We start from the raw sequence: 20,408 nt of genomic DNA, 5'->3' as shown, positions 1-20,408 counted from the left end.
CTGTAGGGGATTTTATTGAGGTCATACCAGAATGGTCTAGTGGTTTTCCCTACTCTCTTCCATTTAAGTCTGAATTTGAGGGAAATGCAAATCAAAACAATCAGAGGGACTTTCCAGCAGTCCGGTGGCTAAAGATTCTGAGCTTCCTGTGCAGGGAGCACAGGTTCAAACCTTGGTTGGCGAGCTAAGATCCCACATGTCTCATGGCCAAAAGCACACAGACATAGCACCCCATACCTGTTAGGATGGCTATTATCAAAAAAGACAAAAGATAACAAGTGTTGTTAAGGATGTGGACAAATGGGAACTCGCATACTTTTGGAGGGAATACAAGTTGATACAGCTACTATGGAAAACAATGTGAGAAAAATACTGCATGATCTCACCTTATATGTGGAATTTAAGAAAGTCAAAGTCTTAGAATAGTGGTTGCCAGTGTCTGGAAAGTGTGGGAAATGAAGGGGCATTGCCCAAAAGGTATAAAGTTTTAGTTATGCTGGATGAATCAGTTCTAGAGTTCTGATGTACAGCTTGGTGACTTTAGTTAATAATACTGTATTATATACTTGACATTTGCTAAAAGAGTAGATCTCTCTCCTTGCCCCCTGAAAATATAACCATGTGAGGTGATGCATATGTTATTTTGATTGCAATAATTATTATACAATGTATATGGAATCAAAACATCATAATGTAAACCTTATATAGATAAAGCTTTTTAAATTAAAGTTGAACACCAGACTACTGGTATATTTTAAATTAATTAATTAATTTTTTGGCTGCACTGGGCTTTTGCTGCTGCTCAGGCTTTCTCTAGTTGTGGAGAGCAGGGGAACTCTCTAGTTTTGGTTCCAGAGCTTCTGATTGCAGTGGGTCCTCTGAGGAGCCATCACATCCATGAAGTTGTATCAGAACTCCCCTGCCCCCACTCCAGGATCTGACTACACCAGCTGTACTTCCACTTTGTTTTTCAAACTTATTTTGTATTGGGGCATAGCTGTGATAGTTTCAGGTGAACAGCAAAGGGACTCAGCCATATACATACACATGTATCCATTCTCCCCCAAACCCCCCTCCCATCCAGGCTGCAGCTTAACCCTGAGCAGAGTTCCCTGTGCTCTAACAGGTCCTTGTTCGTTCTCCATTTTGAATACAGCTGTGTGCACATGTCCATCCCAACCTCCCTAACCATCCCCCTCCATCCTTTCCCCCTGCAACCATAAGCTTATTGTCTGAGTCTGTGTATGCTTCCTCCTGTTCAATACGGGGGTTCAACCCATCCCAAAGGATAGAGAGCATTTCAACGGCTGCCTCTCCCACGGGCAGCACCCTCTGCTTCCCCTCGTGTGAGAGGAAGGTGGTGGATGAGGAATGTTTTCAAGGGTTGGAGCTTCAAAGGGGTCCTGGTGTATCTAAGACTCCTAGACACCACCTTTCCAATTGCCAGGATTCCATTTCTCCTGGGGCTGCCTAAGCTTTCCTCGCTGGAAACAGGGCAAGGCTATGGACATGGCTGACCACAGTCAGAGAGAGACCTGCAGGGTCGCGGTATGTGTATTAACAGAAGCCCACCCGGGGCTCTCCCCTGGACATTCTTTGCAATCTCGGGGTTTGTGACAGTTGCTGTCAAGCCCTTCCATGTTCCTCCACCCCCTCCACCCTAGCAGATGAGCCAGAGGACTGACCTCTGACGAGTCTTTAGGGATCTTACTGCCACATGCCTCAGTCTTCAAGGTCCCCATCACCATCCCAGGGCCTGATCCTGAGTTTTTCAGAGGATCCCAATTTCCCTGAGGGGTTATTATGTCCAGCCCACTCTCTGTCTTCGTTAGGGCTCTTTGGGGCTATAAATGTCCAACTTTGGCCAAGTAGAGTGAGGGAGAGGAAGCCTGCAGGGACAGAGTGCTCAGAGAATGGGAAGCACTGATGTGTGGTCAGCGCTGACCTTGGGAGGACTGTGTGTGCCCTCATGTTCAGGGAGCCTAAGTGGCACCAGGCTCAGGCCTGGGGCCAGGGAACGGTGGGGAATTGAGCCTTCTCACTAGACTCGGCAGTTGCCAGAGAGGGAAAGGACTTGGGGCTAGGGAAAACACCAACAACTATGCCGGTGACAAAGTCAGCTCATGGGAGAGGGGTTCTGAGGGAGCTCACTGGTGGGCAGTGCTGCCAGGATCCACAGGCGCTGGGTGCCCACTGTCCCTGGTGCACATGGCCATGTCCATCAGTATGCCCAGCCCCGCTGGTGTGAGCACCCGGCCAGCCCCTGGTCCGAGTCTGACGGGACCACAGGGACCCGGGAGCACAGTCAGCGGAGGCCAGGGAGGGGTCTGACTTGAGGACGAAGCATGTGGCAGGGTCACGGGGAGCTGTCCGACTTCAGGAAGTCAGCCTTAAAAGAGAACTGACCCATCGCCCTAACCATCTCGGATGCCCCTGGAAGGAATACTGAAGCTGTGACTTGAGAGCTGGTCAGGCACCTCCAGACAGAACCATTCAGCTTCAGGGGAGTTAGGGACGCACACTTTATGTAATAGGTCTTCTGGTGGCTCAGATGGTAAAGAATCTGCCTACAATGCAGGAGACTCAGGTTGGGAAGATCCCCTGGAGGAGGAAAGGGTGGCCCACCCCAGTATTCTTGCCTGAAGAATTCCATGGACACAGGAGCCTGGTTGGCTATAGTCCCTGGGGACATAGTTGGACATGACTGAATACAAAGAGATTCCAAATCACAGTATTAACTTTTTTTATGTTATGGGGATCATTCTTGTTTGTGTTTGAGGGAATATTGTATTTAGATGAGATTAAAATTTTAAATGCAGACTCAAAGTAAATGAAACTTACTTAAAGTCAAGTTTAAAAACACTATTGAGATGTATCTTTTACTTTTATTAGTGCAGTTACAATGTGTCTTTGTGTAGTACTGAGAGATCTCTTAGATGTTAGCTGTTGAAATACACAATAATTAAAAAAGGGAGGATATTTGTAGGGCCTAGGTGGACACTAACTGCTTGGATTTTTTTCATCACCCCAAAGACTTCAAATGGACAAAAGGAGAGACTGAGAGCTATCTTACTTTTAACTTTATTTTTATTGGTGACACGATTACAGATAGAATGACCACAGCCATACCAACAAACCAAAAACCAGTGCACAGAAACAAGATGAAGAAAATGTTTCAAGATGTTAACCGTGGTCTTTGGGCGATGGTGACAGGGGTACCCCTCTCGTTCACACATCTGTAACTGCTGGGTTTCCAGAATGAGCACACACTGTGGTTACAATGGAGGTACCCATGATAAAAGATGACCGGAACACAATGAGAAAGGCCTTCCAGGAAAGCAAATCCTACAGCCTACTGCCACAAAGACCACACAACCATTTCTTCACTGCTTTTCCATGTTTTTTCTCCTCTTCGACCCTCTGCATTTTCACCACAGACACCCCAATCATCAGACTGTGCACAGATCAAGGTTTAAGAGCAATGACTGTTGGGTGTCAGGAATACGCATGAATTTCTTTTGCTTTACTAAATCTCCCCCAAAGTATGCCACGAGTATAAGCGTTTTAATGGAAAAACATGTGTAAGATTTAATACACAAAATACCAAAGTTCATTCAAGAAATCTGAGACAAGATAGTTAACCATAATCCCACAATGACAACACTATTTTAATTATTTTCCATATATTTTTTCATTTTAGACTTTATGCACACATATTCACCATGGTCATAATCACAAGCTTGTGCACTGATAGTAGATGGAGGAAACAGATCAAGATGTTAACTGTAGTTGTTGGGTGTTGGGAATACGGGCTACTTTTTTGTTCTTTTCTAATTTATTTTGTATTTTCCAATTATTCCTCTGGGTGTGTGTTATGCTTGCTAATGGAAAAAAGCATAATAAACTTTGTTATCAGGAAACTATTTTAAGGGCCATCTGAAAACATTAAGATGAAAGTGTTTAACCATAATTCCACAAAGGTAACACTTAGATAATCTGAGTACATGTTTGGGACACAGTATAGGCCTGTGCACAGAAACAAGAATAAACAATATAGTGAGGAGTATATCTGTCATCTTTGGATGGTGGGTATATGGCTTTTTCTCCCCCTTCACTTTTCTGTATTCTCCAAGTGCCTGAATAATGAGCTCAAATGATGTTCACAATGGAAACGTGATTATAAACTTTTGAGTAACCCTATCATAAAGAAATTCAAGGAATTTAAGAAAATAATGCTCAACTATAAGCCTACAACAGGAGCACCACCACAGCTTTTGACTATAAGCATTCGTTTTTAAACAGCTATAACTAGTATAAATATAATTCTGTGTCCTGCTTTTTCTACGTGGTATTCCGTAAACATATCTCCACATCACTACATAATTCTCCATGATTATCATTTCTAGACAGCTGCATTCAGAGTCCACAGACACATTCCTTTCACCTTGCTCCTATTTTTGGCATTTGTCAGTTGTTCCTGATCTCTCACTGACCGAAGGACGGTTGGAACAGACACCGGGCAGGCGGCTCTCTGAAGACGTACTATCAGTTGATGCCACCGACAGCGATGAACACCAGGTTCACCCCCATGCCGCCCAGACTGGCTCCCAACCCAGCGCCCCCCCCCCCCGATGCTGTGCCTTGTGGCCCCTTGGGGTTTCCGGGCATCTGTTCCAACGTTGGGTCTCATTAGGCAGCTGCCCTCATTGACACCAGGCCACCAAGCGACCCCTTCTCCTAAACTGCCAGTACACCCTGTTCATTCATTCAACCTCCCCAGTCGGGCCTTCCAGTCCCTGCTTCTGATGTTCCTTCCATCCGACCCCGCCCTCCCAGGTCTGGTGAGTTGTCAGGACCCCCTTCATTGTCTCTCCTGGGCTTTGGTGTTCCCTATAGCTCTGACACACTCTCCCCAGCCCTCGTGGCAGGGATCTAGGAGAGAGAGGTCCAGACATGGCTCCCGAGCAGGTCTTCTTGCTCTACTCTCCCAAACAATCTGCTCTTAGGTTCTGCTCACTGCATCTACAAGATCCTTTTTTCAGCTCAGGGCTGGGGCAATGGGATGATCCAAAGGGATGGGATGGGGAGGGAGGTGGGTGGGGGGTCCAGGAAGGGGAACACATGTAAACCCATGGCTGATTCATGTCAATGTATGGCAAAAACTATTACAATATTGTAAAGTAATTAGCACCCAACTAAAATAAATAAATTTATAAAAAAAAATAATAATAAAGACGTTTCTGCAAAAAAAAAAAAAAATTAAAAATTTTTTTGCCAGCCAACTCAAAGCCAAGACATTTCTTAATAGTCATTATGTGAAGAGGGGGCGGGGAAGCAAAGGGAGGGCACAGATCAGGATGCAGGAAACCCCAGAGCAGTGTGGTCAGCTCCAGATGACTCGTGAAACTGGGGCAACAGGCAGGGGTCCGCTCTGAGCCAGTAGCGGTGCTTCTCATGTTGGAGTGACCTGAGAGGGGGGACAGATGGCAATGAAACAAATTAAGGCTGCCAGGGAAACTGAGTCCATGTTGAGCTCGAGTTGGCTGTAAAGAAAACTTTTTTCTATTTTTTTTTTTTTAATGCAAGTTAGACACGGGGTTGGTTGAAGGTCAGCAAGGTGGAAAGGAGGATTCTCAGGCTAGAAAGATCTAAGGATACTGGCTCCTGGGCACCCAGGGTGCAAACTTGCCATGTGGTGGCATGTAGGGAACCAGCCACGTTGCTACTTGTCACTTAAGGTAGGAAGCGTGCAAAGGGAAGTAATGAAGTTGTAGCCCCTCATCCTTATTTACAACAGGAGAATCCCTCTTCCCCCTGTGGTTCTCAACATTCATTAGACATGCGTCATCTAGTGATGGTTGCAATCCCCTCTTTAAAGGCAAGGACTAAGACTCACAGGGAAAAGCTTCAGCTTTTGTAAACTTCACTACCGAAGAGACATCAAGGTGGGTTAAAAAAATAAAAATAACAAAAACTTGTAGTGTTTTTTTTGCATGAGAACCACTGCAAGGTTACAAGGTGGCAACCAACCAATGAGGTTACAAAAGGCTGATCCACATATGGTAAAGGCTTACACAGCAAGAGGTTTCAAAAGTGTTGGTGTAGACGAGGTGCCTGAAAAGGGAGCAGCAAGGACTTCCCTTTACAAAGCGAAGCAGGCAAGACGCTCTGCCTTTCACTCCTACACTATTAAGGGGCTATGTAAAGTAAGGAACCACACGGTCAGTTAGTCAAAAACATATGGATAGGGTTCAAAGAGTGCACGATAATTCTTTCTAAAGCTCTAAGATGCTTACAAACATATTGCAATTTGTTGCTCTCTTCCTTCTCCAAAAAAAAGAAAAAAGCAAAACCAGAGCACCAGGTGAGATGTGCCTGCAGGTAAACTGTCAGTGAATGTCACACTCAGTCCAGTTCACTATCTTGTGCTGTTTTGTGTACATCTCGGAACACAGTGTGCTGAGGTCCTGGGGTATCACAGATGGCGCTCTCTGCAGCCGCCAAGGCCCCAGACGGTGGGCGGGTGAGTGCCCTGTTGTCCTGCATGGGCTTTCTGTGCTGGACACGGGAGCTACGCCTGCAGGCGTCTGCACCTTGGGGCCAGTGGGTGCAGTCCAGGACAGCTCAGTGGGCCCGGCTGTGTGTGGGTGAGGAGGGCTGGCCTGAGCCTCAGCCCACGCAGGGCCAGGTCCGGGCCGAGTGTCTGAAGTCCACTTCGGGTAGGTGCGGTCCGGGCTGTCGTGGTGGGTCTGGTGGTGTGTGGGTGAGGAAGGTTGGGTCCCGGCGGAGGACCCGGCCAGAGCCTCAGCCTGTGTGGGTGTTCTGGTGCCTGACCAGGGACAGGCGGTTGCTGAAGAGCTGGCCGCACACGTCGCACTTGAAGAACTCCTTTTCAGGCCGGCTAGGGCCGCCGGTGCTCTCGCTGTAGAGGCCAGCGGGCTCCAGGATAATCAGGCTGGCGTGCGCTGTCAGGTGCTCCGTGTAGGCGGTGCCAGAGGTGAAGTTCTGGCCGCACTCGTTTCAGTCATTGTAGGGCTCCTCCACCTGGATCTCCTGCTCCTCACCCTCTTCCTCGAGGTCTTCAATGCCTGCACCGTCCAGCTCATACACATTGCCCTTGGGCTCTTCAGCGTGCTCCTCTGGGTCCTCAATCCCGGCGCGGTCGGCTCATCCGCATCCATGTCAGGCTGCTCTGCCACGGCATGGGGCTGCTCCACCTTCCCTCCGGGCCCTCGGCCTCCCCAAGGGGCTCAGCCGCCTCCACGTTGGGGCCCTGGATGCACAGGACTTCCTGAGGGACGAGGATGTTGGCCTCTGCCTCCTGGACCATGGCGGCAGTGGCGCCCTCTTGCAGGTGCAGCTTCTGGTGCTTGGTGAGGATGGTGCTGTGGATGAAGGACTTGCTGCAGTCCTTGCACTCATAGAAGGGCCAGTCCCTCTTGGGGGTGTCCGTGAGGAAGGAGGTGTGCACCAAAGCGGCCCTGTACTCTTAGGGCTCGCCCTTCTGGTGGACCCGCATGTGCTCCTTGAGGTCAGCCTGGCTCCGGAAGGACTCGCCTCAGCTCTCACACTCGTAGCGCTGCTCCTCGCCCAGGTCTCACTGTGGCTTCATGGGCGCTGTGCCAGGCCCCGCCACACACATGCCCCCCTGGCCCTGATCTGGCAGCCCCTCACCAGCGTGGCCCCTGGCGTGCTGGCTGAGGACAGATGCATGGATGAAGTCCTGACTGCACACCTGGCACTGGGGGGCCGCCCCGGCAGCGGCGCTCTTCTGCAGGGCCTGGGGGCTGCCACGGGCTGGCGATCAAGGGCTGCATGAAGGGCTTGTACCGCCACCTGTGGCCCTACAACTGGTCTTGCTCGTGGACCTTCTGGTGCTCGAAGAGGAACGAGTTGTGCACAAATGACTCCCCGCAGGCCGGGCAATCCTAGAGCTGCTCTGCAAGGAAATCTTTCTGGTACTCACTGACAGGAGGCGTGTGCACTGCAAGGTGCATGTACTCATGGCTGTCCACCAGGTACTCCCGGCCATGGACCTTCTGGTGGTCCCGGAGGTCCGCGTGGTCCATGGCAGTCCTTACAGCCATAGATAGCGTCTTTGGGCTCCTCCTGCTCTTCTGGATTTTCTTCCCCAGGACTGTCCAGGCCCAGGTCCAGCATCACAGACTCCAAACAGCTTCCCGTCATGGAATTTCTATTGGGCATAGATTTTCTGATGTCTGCCAAGGTCTTCAACAGTGGCAAAGCATTGCCCACACTACTTACATTCATTGAGGACTGGCTCTTTGCTGTAACTTGTCTCACTTGTTAGCTCAGCAGAGCTGGTCTGAGCTAGTGGTTCAGAGTAACTGGTCTGAGCTGCTAGCTCAGCATAACTAGTCTCGGCTGCTAGATCGGCATAACTAGCCTCTGCTGGTGGCTCATCAAAACTGACCTGAGCTGCTGGTTCAGCATAATTGGTCCGAGCTGGTTCAGTATAACTAGTCGGAGCTGCTAGTTCAGCATAACTAATCTGAGCTACTAGTTCAGCATAACTAGTCTCAGCTGGTGGTTCCTCAGTATATCTGGTCTGAGCTGGTTCCTCGGCATATCTGGTCTGAGCTGATTCCTGAGCATAACTGCTCTGAGCTGGTTCCTTGGAATAACTGGTCTGAGCTGGTTCCTCGGCGTACCTGGTCTGAGCTGGTTCCTCAGAATAACTGGTCTGAGCTGGTTCCTCAGTGTACCTGGTCTGAGCTGGTTCCTCAGCATACCTGGTCTGAGCTGGTTCCTCGGTGTAACTGGCCTGAGCTGTTTCTTCATTATAACTGGTCTGAGCTGGTTTCTCAGTATAACTGTCCTCAGCTGGTTCCTTGGTGTAACTGGTCAGAGCTGGTTCCTTGGTATAACTGGTCTGAGCTGGTTCCTCAGTATAACTGGCCTCAGCTGGTTCCTCAGTGTAATTGGTCTGAGCTGGTTCTTCAGTGTAACTGGTCTGAGCTGCTGGCTCAGTATAACTGGTCTGAGCTGGTTCCTCAGTACAACTGGTCTGAGCTGGTTCCTCAGTATAACTGGTTTGAGCTTTTTCCTCAGTATAACTGGCCTCAGCTTGTTCCTCGGTGTAATTGGTCTGAGCTGGTTCATCGGCGTAACTGGTCTGAGCTGCTAGTTCAGCACTACTGGTCTGAGCTGCTTCCTCGACATAGCTAGTCTGAGCGGCTTCCTGGGCATAACTCATCTGCACTGACCGGCATTGGTACCTGGTCTGAGGGTCAGTGGAGGTAAGGCTGCGAAGGACAGACTGTAGGTAGTTTCTACTTTCAGAGGGCTTCTTTCTGTTGTGGATCTGCTGGTGTTCAGCCAGCTCAGAGCTGTGGACAAAGAACTCTTCACACTCTGGACATTCGTAAAATCTCTCTCTTGGGTGAAATGTTTGAGGTTCACCAAAACGCAGAGTGTGGATCATGGAGGTACTATAATTCTTGCGCTCAATGTTCTTCTTCTTGGCGCACGCCTTCTGGTGCTGGTGGCCATCCAAGCTGGGGCCAGAGGCTTTGCCGTCTCTCTTCCACCTGCTGGGGCCTTCCCCAGGAAAGTGGTCTAGAGGGGTGGGGCACGACACGCGGTAGAAGACCGAGCTCCTGAAGAAGCTGTGTCTGCTTCTGGCATAAGGGCTCTCCCAGGCCGGGGTCTTCTGCGGTGGGTCACGAAGGCCTGAGAGGTATGAGGAGTGCTCCCCATCCTTCCTGAGGCTGCGAGGAGGCCAGAAGGCAGTCAGGCTGTGGAGGATGGCCCTCTCGTAGGCGCTCCTCTCACAAGTGCAGGGCTCCTGGCTATCTTCAGGGTTGCTGCTGATGGTGAATGCCTTCTCGTCGTCCTCATCCTTGGGCGGCCTAGTGATAGTGTGACTCTTCTGAGACCCGAGCATGGACACGCTGTGGGGAAGTGGCTTCTTTTCCCCCCTGTTGTCGAAGCAGCTCTTCCAAGAATGAATTTTCTGGTGCTCAATTAAGTCTGAGCTCCGTCCAAAGGCATCCCCACCCTCTCCAAAGTCATAGAGCTTCTTGGAGTAGGATTTCTGGCACCTTTTCAGGGACTGCCCGGGAATGAAGGCCTCCTCGAAAGCTCTGGCCCTGTCATAGGATGGGCTCCCCCGGCCGTGGGTCTTCTGGTGCTCTTGCAGGTCCACACTGTGGTGGAAAGTCTCCCCGCAGACCTTGCACTCGTAGTGCTTCTCCTTCCCACAGGCCCTCTGCAGGTCACTGAGCATGGGGCTGCATCTCACGGCACGGGCACTACGCTCCTTCTCCCTATCCTCACGGCTGTGGGTCTTCTGGTGCTCAATCAGGGCAGAGTTGCGCTGGCAGGTCTCCTTGCACACCTTGCACTTGTAGAACTTGTCCTTCCCATACATCTTCTGAAGCTCACTGAAGGTGGGGCTGGGCAGGAAGGGCTCGTCCTGCTTCTCATCCCCACTGCCCCCAAGGTGCTCTCGGGCCTGGCCCCGCTGATGCTCAGCCAGGCTGGCGCCCTTGCTGTCAGCCTGCACAGCCTTGGCGTGCCTGGCACCCGCGGGCCTGCTCTGGGTCTTGCTGAAGGTCGCACTGTGGATGAAGGACTCCCCGTACTCATACAGGCTCTCCCAGGTCTGCATGATCTGGTGCTCCACAAACTCGGAGATGACCGAGAAGGACCTCCTGCATTCATTGCACACGTAGGGCATGGCCTCAAAGTCCAGTGGCTGCGACAGGGCCATGGGCAGCATGCTCATTCTGCTGGTGCCCACTGCCTTGGTGGCCTTGCGGGCCTCACCACTGCACTCGAAGGGCCACTTCCTTGCCCCGCCCCTGGGATCGAGCACCGGGCCCTGCCTCTCCACATAGAACTGGCAGTGCCTTTTTCTCTCCAGAGCTTGCTTTTTGGAAACCAGGTCTGAGCTATAGCTGAAGCCTCCTCCCCCGAATGACGCTTCATTCCAGTCGCTGCCTGGCCTCCGGGAGAGCCGGTGCTGCGGCTCACTCGGCTCCCGCGCCCACCCGGACCTGGAGCTGCACCCCACGTCCTTGATGCCTTCTCCATGATCACCCCATGGGAGGGCTCGGCCTCGCAGATGCCCCGCCGGTGGGCTGACTTCTTGGTCTCAGACGCTGTCTTCAGACCTGGAAGGAGCCCCGTGTGAGTGCTCCGTGGGGCCCTGGGATGAATGCCTGTACCCTGTGCTGGGACTGCGTGTCCCCAAGTGTCAGTGCACGCTATCACGTATCCCTATGCACGCCCCATGTGGCTGTGTGTGCTGCCGCGTGTGTGCACGCGCCAGGCCGTCAGTGCACGCTGCCGCGTACAAACCCCCCACCGCATGTCTGTGCGTGCTCCCAGCGCCCACTCCTGCCACAGGGCCTCACGCTCACCTCTGCTGGTGCTCGGGTAGGCACTTCTCTTTGACCTCGACGAGTGGCCCTGGGTCATGTGTGAGTGGCCGTCATCTTCGGAAGCTGAACCCCTGTCCACAGGAAGAACACAGCATGAGACACATCACTGTAGACCATGGGCTTTCTCTCAGGCACTGAGCCTGTCCTGGATGGCCTGTTTCTCACTCTCCTTTCCTCACTATCCATTCCTCGGCCCCTTGCCCATCTCATCTTGGTGAATTCTCCGGACTCTGCCAACAAGTTTGCGCAGAGGCCTCCGAGTTCCCGCAAACCCAGGGCGACCTTGCTGGCTCTCGGGCTCTGCCTGTTTCCCCACCTGTCACGGCTGCATGGCCTGCATGACCCCTCACGTGGCCACTGTCTCCTCAAACCCGACCACGTGTCCCCCTGGGAAGACACCCAGGACCCCGGACCTGCCTCAGAGCAGACTAGAGTCGCAGGGCAGCACTCTGTGTAGAGAGCTTGTAGGGGCAGCCCCACTGGAGTGGGTCCCAGGATCACTCCCTCCTGCTCCATGTGACCCCACTTCAAGTGCTCATCCAGTGAGAGCAGCTTCCCGTAGTTTTCCATGTTGTCTTGAATCAGGTTCTGGAGCTTGTGGTCCTCAGTGAGGACCACCATGTCCTGGCACAACACTGCCTCCTGCAAGAGCAGACGTGCCCTCAGAGGGGTCTGCCAGGGTGACCTCGGACAGGACTGTGCCAGTGGTGCAGGAGCCACACACACATGCACAGTGTGCAGCAAGTGCTCACAGTGCTGGGGGTTCCGAGTGATCTGGTCAGGCTCTACTAGGGACCTATGTCATACCTACCTTGGCTCTACACTCTGAGGGAGATTCCAAAGACAGAGGTCACATATTCCTTGCCCTCATGCAGCTTATCATTTGGTTGGAGAGAACCAATCAGAGAACAGTAAACAACAAAGTGGTATGTAGAGAATCGGGGCTAAGCGGGCGTGGCAGGGGGACAGCTCAGGGTGGGCTGGGGTGTGAGTAAGACCCGCAGGTGTGGGCAGGGCCACAAGCACTGCTGAGGCCCCAGGAGGGCATGGAGCCCCGAGGTGCCCAGTGGCTCAGCCAGAGGAACTCCAGGATCAGAGGAGTTCAAGCACCTTCATGACCCAGCAAGCTGGGAACAGAAGTCCTCCAAAAACTCAGTGTCCTCATCTGTGAAATGGAGAGGAAGATGTCCACCTGCCCCGCTCATGCTGTGGGAGTCCTGTCACATGGGCAGCTGACCTGGGGCGAAATACGGAGGAGCTAACACTGGGTGTGTGTGTCCTGCCACGTGGTCTGCTGCATGTGGGGCTAAGTGTGGAGGAAGACTGGCTGGGACTCCCCTGGCTGGCCAGTGGTTAAGACACTAGTCTTCCACTGCAAGGCACGTGGGTTCAGGAACTGAACAGGAACTGATTAGGAACTGAGACCCCACACACCATGTGGCCCAGCCAAAAAGTAAAAAAAGAAAAATTATGTAAAGAAAACATAAGTTGTTGTCACTACTGAACTATTGTGTAAAGATATTTTGATATTAAATTTGCTATAGTTCTGGGAGGTGGCACAGGACATGACAGCCTCGTGGAAGTGTAGAAAAGAAAGAAAAAATGACGTGGGGACAATTAGGTGCAGCTCCTACTGAGAAAAATAAACAGGCACAGGCATTGGGGTTTAAGAGGACGAAAGCCTCCTTTATACAACTGCCAGTGTTCAGCAATTAGAAATAAAACCCCTGGCAAAATGAAGCAGAGCTTCAGAAATGAAACCCTCGCCAGGCCAGAGCTTCAGAGTCCAGGATAAGAAGCTGCAGAAGCAGGAAGCACCGCCGAGCAGCCGGTGCTGGCCACCAAGACCTAGACCACTCCCTTTCTGGGGGTAGCCAGTCCTCCACAGTGTGCGGCACTCAGGGCTGATCGTGCCCCCTCCTAAGGCCTTCTCGGGTCATCACAGTGCAGGAGATGCTGCATGGGTGGGGAAGCACAGGTGTGTTTGCAATAGGATAGGAGGAAACCAGAGCTCCTAGCTTGGGACTGGCAGAGAGAAGATGAGGTCAAGAACTCGGGGGGGCGAGAGTGCCAAAGGGCACCACCCCTGGTGCTAACAGACCCCAACAGGCAACAGCAAAAGGAAAGGGACACCTTTCCCATTTCCTGTTGATTGAGTCTGAGTGACATAAATGTGGGTTACGTTCTGGATTACACTGTTCCCAGGAAAAAGAATGCTGCTCTGACTTGAGCTGACTAGATGAGTGGGCAGCCCTGAGTACATCCACTCTCTCAGACGCTGCCTTCTCACCTGGCTGCACGGGCACCCTCCTCCACACTGACACATCACATGTGATCCTCTTTCTCGAGCCTCTCCATGCCTGTGCCCCTGTCCCTATTGCACAGTGGCTGGCAGTGACAGCGTGCCCACCACATGCCAGGCCACATATTGCGCACTACGTATCTGTGTGTGACTCTCACGTGTCCCTCACAACAGCCCTGCTGAGGCTGTCATCTCACCCATTTCATAGATAAGGAAACTGAGGCTTAGTGCATCTAGCAGACTGGCAGGTGGCAGAGCCAGGCTGCAGACTCAGCTCTTCTCAGCTCAGGGGCCTGAGCGCCCTCTTCCTCAGCTCTGTGCATGGGGCAGCCGACCGCCAGGGGACATGAGTGCTGACACCGTGGACGAGCCGGAAAGTACGTGGCAGTCACTGCGGCCACTGGTCACCCCTGGGCTCTCCCCCCAACCCTGGTGGACTTCTAGGTGGCAGATAACTCAGCCTCCCAAGAAAGAAAGGCACCTCCAACATGGAGTGAGGACAAGAGGAAACCTGGGCACACCTTGGATCTGGCATCCAAATCCAGCAGGGAGTCCCTGCGTCTGTACTCTCTTTCCTTGGCTTTCTCCACCAGAGGAAAGGCGAAATTCTGCTGGTGAAACCCAGGGAAGAGAGAGGCAGAGTGAATGGACGCAGCGCGGTTGGTCAGTGGGCAAGTGGGGAGGGGTTGTGGGGACACGTATTGCTCCTGGGGCTCCAGACAGATGGCCAGCAGTCCCGTGACTCCATGTCCCAGCTCTGGCTCTGGTGGCGCTCCCATGCTGGACCTTGCTCCAGGACTTGCTCCCAGTCCTGGTCCCAGTCCTGTTCACCTGAGGATGCAGATATACGGAGCTGACTGCATGCTCTGCACACTCATTCATACCCAAACACTATGCCTGCTCCTCCCCAGGAGCCAGGTCCTATAGCGAGTGGCAGGTGTCCCTGACACTGGGGCCTGGTCCACTTTTCTGGCATGGCGCAGGCTGGCCTGGGCCCACTTCTGGGGCCTGGATCCACTTCCAGGGCCTGGGGCCACTTCCGTGCCCTCGTGCAGGCCCCCAAGGGACCCGTTCCCACTTCAGGCTCTCCAGGTGTCCTGGCTCCTGTGGTCTCCACCTTCAGGAGAGCCATCTGCCAACCCTCCATGGCCTGGCCAACACCAGCCCATCTTAACGTGCTCCCCACTTGACTACAGAGAGACAAAGAACCGTCCCCAGAGCACTGCTGCTCCAGAAAGTTCTCTGGAGAACCTCGAACAAATGAACAGCTGTGCAGGCAAAGTGGCGAAGAACTTTGTCCCCTGGAGGCGGTGGGCACAGCCTGAAACAACCTAGGGCAAATTCCAGACAACTTGAAAATTTTACATGGTTTCCCTCATCACTGAATAATAAAAAGTTGTATTTCACTCCATGGATGTGTCTGCTTTGAAGAAAATGTCTCATTCTGCCATCATGGAATCCCCCACCCCAGATGCCCCAGCAGCAGCAGCAGCAGGGCCCCAGGAAAAGGTGGTATGCAGGCCCCACGGCTGGCAGGCAGCTACTCACTGCAGCAGGGGTGCACAGCATGTGGCAGCGGGGACTCCATGGCCCTCCAGGTCATGCTGCCTTCGCTGTGGGTCTCACTGCTGTTGTCGTCTGAGGGGACACCAGACACGGCTCAGGTGCTCATCCACGCTCACCCATTAGGTTAGCTCCTGAAGAGCGCCTGTCACTTCCCTCTCCACCACACTGGCCCCTGTGAGACTGTCACTCTGGGGAGGGAGGGTGCAGGATCCTTGCGAGCAGAAAGGCCAGAGTTGCCACCTACACTCCTTCCCCACAGCCCCCCAGAACTGTCCCGGAGGAGCAGCGAGGGCGCCGCCTTCCTCTCGGCTCACTTTCTGGCTCATACGTCTCCTCGTATGTAATCTTCCAGCAGAGCATCTCGCAGTTCTCTGGCTTTTTTGTGTGCCCCCAAGCTTGATGTTTTCCCAAAGGATGGTCAGGTACTGTTCCAGGAACAAGAGCTTGATAATCTCCTCCTTGGTGAGAGTCTCTGGCTGCAACCAATTGAGGCAGAGGTTTCAGAGTTTGAGAAGGGTATTCTGAGGCCCAATGAATTCCACGTAGAGGAAATTCCAAAACCTCTGATGAAAGAACTCAGAGTCAGTGGCGCCTTCTCCTGTAACAGCGTCCGGCTCAGACAAGTCACTGTCTAGCTCATACAGGTTTTGGGCCCAAGACTTCTTGGGTTTGGTGGTGGACAAGTACTTGGGAGGCAGCACATCTCTAAGGAAAAGTTTTACTGGAGGAACCCAACATGCGCCAACAGGGCAGACATGGAAGCTGGGACAGTCAGTGCTCAGGGACCTGTGGATCGTAAGGAGACACACATGTCCCAGGAGTTGAGGACCGCCCAGCAGGAGAACAAGCCCAGGGCAGGCGCTGCACCACACATCTGACACACAGACACATGCGAGGAGTTGCAAGCAGCACACCGCCGTGGGAGGGCTGAGCTCTGCTACAAACGGGCTCTGTGATCCTGGGCCTCGGAGCTGGTGTCCTGCAGTCTGTCCCTTCCAGGCAGACCCGGGACCACAGACCTGCATGCCTTTCATGGCACTGAGGCCTCAGTGTACTACATGGGAAGGCCGCACACAAGCATGACAGCGTGGGTCCTGCGGCTTCAAGTGCTCTGTGCAACTTCTCTGTGCCTGCACTCTGCATGTGTAGCACGTGCCAACCAAGTTAACAGCTCCTGAAATCAGCAGCTCAGCTCCTCTATCACACTAGCCATGTCTCCACCGCACTGGCTGGATGGCTGCCCTGTCTGTGTTTGTGGGCAGCAGGCATGGCTTCTCCATGGCGTGCGCCCTGAGGGCAGCCCTGGGCTCCTGTTTGCACCACTGCCTCCAGTGCCCATACCGAGGTCAATCTACTGGTGTTCCGCACACTTCTCGAATTTCATCTTAAATATCTGAGCTAACTGGGCTGGACCCCACTGTGAAGTGTGGCAAAGGGAACAGAGACAGATGCTTCCCTCACTGGGAAAGTCAGGTGTCAACACGGGTCCCGCTGGCATTCTGTGGAACTTGGATGCCAGCACCCAGCTCAGCGAGCTGGGAGAAGGTCGGTCAGAGCGCCGGTGAGTCTGCCAGAAATCCACATGTAGTATTCACAATAGTGGTGATGACATGCCCAAGTGACCAGCAGGCTTCTGCACGCCCCACACCTCCTCCTGTTCTGGCCGGCCTTGCCCGAGATCCAGGGGTCTCCAGAGAAACCAGCTTTCTACTCCCTTCACCCTCCCATCGCTGCACCTCTATTCTAGGGTCTGCCCTCACCCTGATAAGAGAACTTCTTAGGCTGAGTGTAAAAGCTGACTCCCCGTCCTCCTCTAGATCTGCTGTCATCAGCTAAGGCTCCTCGTCCCCCTTCACCTGAGCCACTCAGCGGCTCACGAGCTCTACGGCCCTGCCCTGTCCTCAGTGGTCAGCCACACTGGAGCACGAAAGCAGGTGGCACAGCAAAGAAGTCCAGGTCGGGGTGCAGTAACTTACCTGACAGTTCTGTACTTCTGACTTTACTTCCAGAGAAGGACAAAACCACATGCAGCAAAAATTATTTTTTGTTTTAAAAGGAAAACCAGTAAGTTTAAAAAAAAATGTTTTTAATGTCTAAAGAGAAAACAAAAGGGATTTCAATTATTTAGTCTTACTGCAGGCTTCTTGACTGGAGCGTGAATGGCTCACTGTGGTGGGCTCCAATCTGCCCCATGCACACATCCCCACACTTTCTGTACTGTACTGCCCACCAGCCGGGCAGACCTGTGCCACTCCCACTCTGCCTGCCCTGCCCTCCTCTCCTCCACAGCAGAAAGAGCACCAGGTGACAGCCTGCTGGGCAAGCCCCCAGGCTCTGGAGAGCCACTGTGAGCTGACCTGGAGCCTGGCTACGTGCGGCTGCCTCACCAGAGCAGGGTCCTCCGAGCCTGCGGGCCTGCGTGGGTCAGGGCAGCGAGCCCTGGTCTCTCTGTGGCCTCTGATTCAGAGAACTTGCTCCCCTAGATGGCCATGGCCCCACCTCTCAAGAGGCCATGGGACAACCCTGGTATGTAAATCACCTGGTGGGAACAGGGTCCCTTCTGGAACTTCTGAACAAATAGCTATCTGCAGGAACAGAGTCAAAATGCCAGGGACCTTCAGACATTTTAGAGAAAGAAATACATGGACAAGGCAACACAGAAGAAATGTCAAGAGTGTCAGAGAATTCATTTTCCATGTGGCTGTGGACTGAGATGGCACTGTGGGCAAGACTTTAGGTATCATCTTCAAGAAAAGGCCCACTCCCACATGATATAAACCAACCGGAGACAGGAGCTAGAAAGCTTTTGTTTTTGCTATGAAACCTGAATGATTTAAGAAATCTAAGACAAAGAGAGAGCTCCAGAACTGCAGACCAAACTCCCTTCTGAAGCAGGCACACATTACTAGGACTGCTGAGGCACACCCCCTTGAACCTGCAAGCCACACCCCTTGAAACTGCAAGCCACACTCCTTGATCACACTTTTCCTACACTAAGCCTTTTACAGTCTCTGTACATATTACATCGTTTCTAAAAAAACGAGATTACACCAGGGGCTCTGTGTATGTGTATTTTTAAACGCAATAATTTTTGATAGACATCTTTACAATCAGAACATATAGATTTAGGTTATTGTTTCTAAAGGCCACATGGTCTTTCTTTCTATGGATACATTCAATTTGCACTTGATGGAAATGACTAATGTAAAACTGTTCAAAGCATTACATGAAAATACTAGGGTATGAAATGGTATATAGCATATGTGGCATTCTTACTGCAAACATGCCCATTTATATGTACACAGAAATGTACTTATAAATGTACACTTAATATACACATAAATGTATGAGGATGTCCCCGCATGGAATAAAATGCAGTTTTAGAAAGCAAAGCTATAGATAGAGGCATGTTTATACTGAAATTCGTATGGCCGTTGCTAAACAGCCACACAGAATCATGTGCACACACAGAACACACCCACATAAACGTGATGGATACAAGATACAAACTTTCCATCATGCACTCCCAAGCCAAATGTTGCCTAACATGTCACTTATGCTTCATTCTGGTGGTCTGAGTTTGAAGCCTGAATGAATTGGGCACAGTCTTATTAAAATAATAATTAAAAAAAAAAGAAACTACACAGGTACTTAAATGTACGGAAGTGCATACAAACCAAGGTAGACGTAAATTTCCATATAAATTGGGGACTTCCCTGATGGTGCAGTGGTTAAGACTTTGTGCTTCCACTGCAAGTGGCACAGGTTTGATCCCTGGTCAGGGAACTGAGATGCTGCATGCCCCACAGTGGGCCAAACAGCTATATAAATAAAACATGTATGAGGACCATTAGTAAAGTGGGGAAAACTGGCAAAGGAAATGATTAATAAAAGATACTTTATTACACATTTCAATTTGGAATGTTATTTTAAGTTCACAATAGAAAAAAATTGAATATAAATTTGAAGTAAGCTCAGCAGCTGTGGGGCTTTCCTCTCCTTTCTGTTGGCCAGTGCCCATCAGTATCCCCTCCCCGTGTGGCACCCTCCCTCTCCCACCCGCAGTGCTCCCATGGAGCACCCATCCCATCGCATACCCTTCAGGACAGAACAGCACTGCCGGGGCCCCACGCCTAGACCCTGATATCGCCGCCTGCCATCTCCTCTGCCTCACTGAACTGTGGCCATGAGGGAACACATCAGTGTGGTTTCCTGGCCTGGAGGTGGGCTCTCACCTACCCTAGTTACCAGGCCCTCACCTCTCCCTCTGCACTCTCTTTGGAGCAGGAATCCCAGAGTGAGTTGAGCAGTGGTCAAGGGCAGGATTTTAAAAGCCAAAGTCTGACCACATTCAGAGGATGGGAGCGAGGGTGGGGGCACACAGAATTGGGACTCAGCCCAACTCTGCTCGTAGGGCCAAGGCGGGGGCATCAGCTCTGCTGGTGGGCAGGACAGGAGACGAATGAGGGCAGCTGGTCAGGACGAGGTATCACCGCCTAACCAGGCAGAGGGGTTTATGGGGCTCCAGCTCAGCTGTCTTCAAACACACTGACAATGAGCGCAGAACACGTGTGCCGTGAGCACTAAGCACAGCTGGAGCTCAGTGCTGAGCTGGGCCGGGCCACCGCAGTGCGGCGGGGCTGCCTACAGGACAACAGGGCTGCCCCTGTGGTCCATGTCGGGTATTTGGGCTGCTCTTTGAATATCTCATAGTCCTTTACTTCTACTTCAGAAAAATGCATAGAAAACCAAGCCACGGCTTCATAATTAACGTACCTGAAACAAAGCTGGAACTCACGAGGTATTCCTGCTGCAAGTCAGGGGTGCGGGTGGGGGTCTTTGGCCTCAATGAAAGATCAATGGATCAAGTGTTCAACCGCATGGAGAAGAACTCGACTACCGGGGGCTGAACTGGTGGCTGGGCCATGGGAGGAGAAGTAGGACAGTCCATGGCCCCCTGGGACCCCAGGCTCCCCACATCCCACCAGGAGTGGTTGCAACTCTGTGGTGCGGTCTCCAAGCCCATCCCACCTGCTCAGAAGAGTGTGCATTCTCAGCGAGCACGAATGGTGCTCATGGTCAGATGGAATACGTGTGCATCAGGGAAGTGTCAGGTTCAGGAAGCATGTGCT

The 20,408-nt window shown here is 52.2% G+C and overlaps 1 pseudogene; it reads right to left on the bottom strand.

Annotated features, from left to right (window-relative positions):
- Window positions 1–6,804: 6,804 nt before the first annotated feature.
- Window positions 6,805–19,953, bottom strand: LOC145537715 (paternally-expressed gene 3 protein-like; annotated as a pseudogene).
- Window positions 19,954–20,408: the final 455 nt, after the last annotated feature.

Source organism: Giraffa tippelskirchi, chromosome Y, assembly GCF_054371585.1.
Source record: "Giraffa tippelskirchi isolate mGirTip1 chromosome Y, T2T-mGirTip1v1.2.pri, whole genome shotgun sequence".
Classification (NCBI taxonomy): Eukaryota; Metazoa; Chordata; class Mammalia; order Artiodactyla; family Giraffidae; genus Giraffa; species Giraffa tippelskirchi.
The sequence above is the reverse complement of the archived record's forward strand: the minus strand, read 5'-3'. Positions and strand labels throughout refer to the sequence as shown.